This window comes from Lissotriton helveticus, chromosome 6 (assembly GCF_964261635.1).
Source record: "Lissotriton helveticus chromosome 6, aLisHel1.1, whole genome shotgun sequence".
Taxonomy (NCBI): domain Eukaryota; kingdom Metazoa; phylum Chordata; class Amphibia; order Caudata; family Salamandridae; genus Lissotriton; species Lissotriton helveticus.
The window spans coordinates 930,831,365-930,836,641 of record NC_136067.1 but is presented as its reverse complement, the minus strand read 5'-3'; the positions used below and the strand labels follow the sequence as shown (position 1 = coordinate 930,836,641).

At 62.8% G+C, this 5,277-nt stretch overlaps 1 pseudogene; it reads right to left on the bottom strand.

The window, feature by feature from the left end:
* Positions 1-5,047: 5,047 nt before the first annotated feature.
* Positions 5,048-5,277, bottom strand: part of LOC144765623 (28S ribosomal RNA) — a 2,523-nt pseudogene continuing 2,293 nt past the window's right edge.

The following is a 5,277-nucleotide window of genomic DNA, read 5'->3' as shown; positions in this document are numbered from 1 at the left end:
GCTACATAGCCCCAATGTTCAGAGTCTGGGTGCCCGAAGTCTTGCTCGACCCTTTGGAAATCTGATAGGCCCTGTTCCTCAAAGAGATCTCCTATGTGTTCGCCCCATTGGAAAGCATTGTGCGCGACCAGATGGCCGAGGGGAAGGTGTGACCAGATGGCCGGGACCAAAATGACGCCAATCTGCCTGCCCAAGTCTCCACGGAAGGGCTCCCGCCTGCCCTTGCAGAGCTCGGGGGCTGCAAGGCTCGGGGGCTGCAGGGCTCCGGGGCTGCAGGGCTCCTGGGCTGCAGGGCCTCAGGGTTTGGGGGCTCCAGGGCTCCGGGGCTGCAGGGCTCCGGGGCTGCAGGGCTTGGGGGCTCCAGGGCTCCGGGGCTGCAGGGCTCGGGGGCTGCAGGGCTCCGGGGGCCGCAGGGCTCCGAGGCTGCAGAGCTCCGGGGGCCGCAGGGCTCAGGGGGGCTCTGACACCCTACCCTGGGCCTCAGGCACGGGGAGGACCACCTGATCTCTCAGGCCCGGGCGCCCGGGGGAGGACTGCCTGGGAGCCATGGAGCCCATCCCGAGTACTTTGCCATGCGCGTGCCGGAGGTGGGAGCCCCGGACGCCTGGGAGGTATTGCCTGGGCATCGCCCATCTGGTCCCCGGCAGGGAAGCGCCAGCCCTGGAAGGGTGTCCGGGCATACCCTTGCCCCTAGTAATCTGGAGGAAGGCTACCCCTCTTTCGGGGAATCCGTGCGTGCTGAGTGATGCAGGGGACCCAGGGCGCCAACGTGCCTGACCTCCTGGAGCCCTGGCTGGGATCCGGGAGGCGAATGGCACCTCATCGGGACTTCCAGGGAAGCCCGGCCATCTGGTCGCCCCATTGGAAAGCATTGGCTGCGACCAGATGGCCGAGGGGAGAGGTGAGACCAGATAGCCGGGACCGAAATGACGCCAATCTGCCTGCCCCAAGTCTCCGCTACCCTTGCAGGGCTCAGGGGCTGCAGGTCTTCAGGGCTCCGGGGCTGCAGGGCTCTAGGGCTTCAGGGCTCCGGGGCTCCGGGGCTGCAGGCCTCGGGGGCTCCAGGGATCTGGGGCTCCAGCCAGGGCTCCGGGGCTGCAGGGCTCCGGGGCTGCAGGGCTCGGGGGCTCCAGGGCTCCGGGGCTATAGGGCTCCGGGGCTGCATGACTCGGGGCTGCAGGGCTTGGAGGCTCCAGGGCTCCAGCCAGGGTTCCTGTGCTGCAGGGCTCCGGGGCTCCAGGGCTGCAGGGCTCGGGGGCACCAGGGCTCTGGGGCTCCAGCCAGGGCTCCGGGGCTGCAGGGCTCCGGGGCTGCAGGGCTCCAGGGCTGCAGGGCTCGGGGGCTCCAGGGCTCCGGGGCTGCAGGGCTCCAGGGATGCATGGCTCGGGGCTGCAGGGTTCCGGGGCTCCAGGGCTCCGGGGCTGCTGGGCTCCGGGGCTGCAGGGCTCAGGGGCTCCAGAGCTGCAGGGCTTCAGGGCTCCGGGGCTGCATGGCTCTGGGGCTGCAGGGCTCTGGGGCTCCAGGGCTCCGGGGCCCCAGGCAGGGCTCCGGGGCTGCAGGGCTCGGGGGCTCCAGGGCTCCGGGGCTGCAGGGCTCCGGGGCTGCATGGCTCGGGGGCTGCAGGGCTCTGGGGCTCCAGGGCTCTGGGGCCCCAGGCAGGGCTCCGGGGCTGCAGAGCTCTGGGGCTCCAGGGCTCGGGGGCTCGGGGGCTCCAGGGCTCCGGGGCTGCAGGGCTCCGGGGCTGCATGACTCGGGGGCTGCAGGGCTTGGAGGCTCCAGGGCTCCGGGGCTCCAGCCAGGGTTCCTGTGCTGCAGGGCTCCGGGGCTCCAGGGCTGCAGGGCTCGGGGGCTCCAGGGCTGCAGGGCTCCAGGGCTGCAGGGATCGGGGGCTCCAGGGCTCCGTTACTGCAGGGCTCCGGGGCGGCATGGCTCGAGGGCTGCAGGGCTCGGGGGCTCCAGGGCTCCGGGGCTCCAGCCAGGGTTCCTGGGCTGCAGGGCTCCGGGGCTCCAGGGCTGCAGGGCTCGTGGGCTCCAGGGCTCCGGGGCTGCAGGGCTCCAGGGCTGCATGGCTCGGGGGCTGCAGGGCTCCGGGGCTCCCGGGGCTCCGGGGCTGCTGGGCTCCGGGGCTGCAGGGCTCAGGGGCTCCAGAGCTGCAGGGCTTCAGGGCTCCGGGGCTGCATGGCTCTGGGGCTGCAGGGCTCTGGGGCTCCAGGGCTCCGGGGCCCCAGGCAGGGCTCCAGGGCTGCAGGGCTTGGGGGCTCCAGGGCTACGGGGCTGCAGGGCTCCGGGGCTGCATGGCTCGGGGGCTGCAGGGCTCTGGGGCTCCAGGGCTCTGGGGCCCCAGGCAGGGCTCCGGGGCTGCAGGGCTCTGGGGCTGCAGGGCTCGGGGGCTCCGGGGCTGCAGGGCTCCGTCCCGGGCACCCGGACCCCAAGCCGGCTTGCAGGACGGAGGGGTGTTCCCGCACCACCGGGCCCTGCCGGATGCGGCTCAAGCCCCGGGCCCGGTCCCAGTCCTAGCTTCCGAACCCTAGTCCAGGCCGGGGAGAGCCTCCCCTGAGCCCTGATGGACCCTCTGTCCCGGGCACCCGGACCCCCCGGCCGGCTTGCAGGGCCGAGGGGTGTTCCCACACCCCAGGGCCCGCCGGAGGGAACTCGAGCCCTGGGCCCGGTTCCAGGCCCGGCTTCCGAACCCTAGGCCAGGCCTGAGAGAGCCTCCCCTGGGTCCCGATGAACACCCGGACCTTCGGCCGGCTTGCAGGACAGGGAGGCTCCAGCACCCCATTGGCCTGCCGGACAGGGCTCAATCCCCAGGCCCCCAGTCCCTTCTTCCAAAACCCAGCCAGGCCGGCGGGGAGCCTCCCTAGGGCCCTGATGGACCCAGGTCCCTGGCACCCAGACCCTCAGCTTGTTGTCCGGCATGGGGAGGCTCCAGCACCCCATTGGCATTCCGGACGGAGCTCAAGCCCCGGGCCCGGTCCCTGCTTCCGAAACCATGGCCAGGCGGGAGAAAGACCCTCCCTTGGCCCCGATGAATGCCCAGAACCTCGGCTGGCTTGCAGGATGCAGCTCAAGTCCAGCTTCCGAACCTTAGCCAGGCTGGGGAGAGCCTCCCATGGGCCCCAGTGGACCCCCTGTCCCCAGCACCAGGACCCTCGGCTGGAACCAAGGAGGGTTAAGCCCCGGCCACGTCCTCTCCCTGACGGCCTGCCCGGGGAGCCCATTTTCCTCAACTATTAAGCACCCACGTAGTGGGGGCTTGCAGAACTTTGGGGGGGAAGGACAAAAGTTGGACAAAAGTTGGAGTTAGCCCGGCCACCGGCCCGCAGGGCTATCTGGTCACCCTGCCCGCAGGGCCATCTGGTCACCCGGCCCGCAAGGCCATCTGGTCGTGCAGCCAGGCGACCAGATGTCCCGGGGCAACCCAGCGCCCTGGGAGGGTGCCGTACCCAGTCGCCCTTGCAGTCCAGCCAGGGTGGCCGGCGCACACCGAGGCAGCCGTTTGGGATGCCCCTTCCCCAGGGCTCGACTTGCCCGGGAGCAGCAGCAGCGGCAGCGGCGGGAAGGAGAGGCCCGGCCGGCCCAAGCCATCTGGTCACCCTGCCGACCTGCAAGGGACGGTGGCCCCCATCCCCACACCCCGGTGGGGCAGGGAAGGGAGGGGGAGGCCCCCGTGCCGGAGGGCACGTGGTGGAGGCGGCCTCCCGTGGGCCTGCATTACCCCCTCCGCGTCCCTCCCGCCGGCCTGGCAGCAGAGGGACCTACCCCTGGGTGTGGTGGAGGAGGGCGTCTGCGGGCGCCCATGCACGGAGAGAGACAAAAGCTTGGCTCAGAGTATGACTTTCAATAGATTGAAGCGGGGTAGCTGCTCTGCTACTTACAAAACCCTGACCCAGAATCAGGTAGCCTAAGAATGATTTAGCACTTGGTGCCCAACGAACATGCGGTGCACTAAGGGCGATGGAGGTGGCCCCCTTCCATCCGCACTCCGGTCTCCAAGCGAGCGGCTCTACGCACCGGCCCCCTGAGAGAGGCCGGCTATCCCAGGCCAACTGAGGCTCCACGGCACTGCGGTGCCGTTACGGTTTGGGGGGGATTCTGACTTAGAGGCATTCAGTCATAATCCCACAGATGGATATATGACGTTACAACGCATACTTTTACAACGCCTACCATTACCACGCAATTTTTACAACGCAGGATCCATTACAACGAAGTACCATTACCACGCATGTATTTACAACGCAGATACCTTTACAATGCATACAATTACAACGTAAGTATTGGTAAGTATATAATATTTTTTTTAAATGTAAATTAATTAAAATTAATATAATTTAATTTACTTTAATTTAATTTAATTTAATTATTTTAATTTAATGTAATTAATTTAATTAAGTTTAATTTAATCAATTTAATTTAATGTAATTTAAATTTAATTGTATTTAATTTTTACTGTGTACCCCTTTACCCAAAAACCCAAAACTGACCCTGAACCCTAAAAATACCCCTTTACCCAAAAACCCAAAACTGACCCTGAACCCTAAAAATACCCCTTTACATAAAAACCTAAAACTGACCCTGAACCCTAAAAATACCCCTTTACCCAAAAACCCAAAACTGACCCTGAACCCTAAAAATACCCCTTTACCCAAAAACCTAAAACTGACCCTGAACCGTAAAAATACCCCTTTACCCAAAAACCCAAAACTGACCCTGAACCCTAAAAATACCCCTTTACCCAAAAACCCAAAACTGACCCTGAACCCTAAAAATACCCCTTTACCCAAAAACCCAAAACTGACCCTGAACCCTAAAAATACCCATTTACCCAAAAACACAAAACCTACCCTGAACCCTAAAAATACCCCTTTACCCAAAAACACAAAACTGACCCTTAACCCTAAAAATACCCCTTTACCCAAAAACCCAAAACTGACCCTGAACCCTAAAAATACCCTTTACCCAAAAACCCAAAACTGACCCTAAACCCTAAAAATACCCCTTTACCCAAAACTGACCCTGAACCCTAAAAATACCCCTTTACCCAAAAACCCAAACTTATAATAATTTAGATGAAATTATATACTTACCAATACTTACGTTGTAATGGTATGCGTTGTAAAGGTACCTGCGTTGTAAATACATGCGTTGTAATGGTACTTCGTTGTAATTGTTCCTGCGTTGTAAAAAATGCGTGGTAATGGTATGTCGTTGTAAAAGTTGCGTTGTTAAGGTAGTATACCCCCACAGATGGTAGCTTCGCCCCATTGGCTCCTC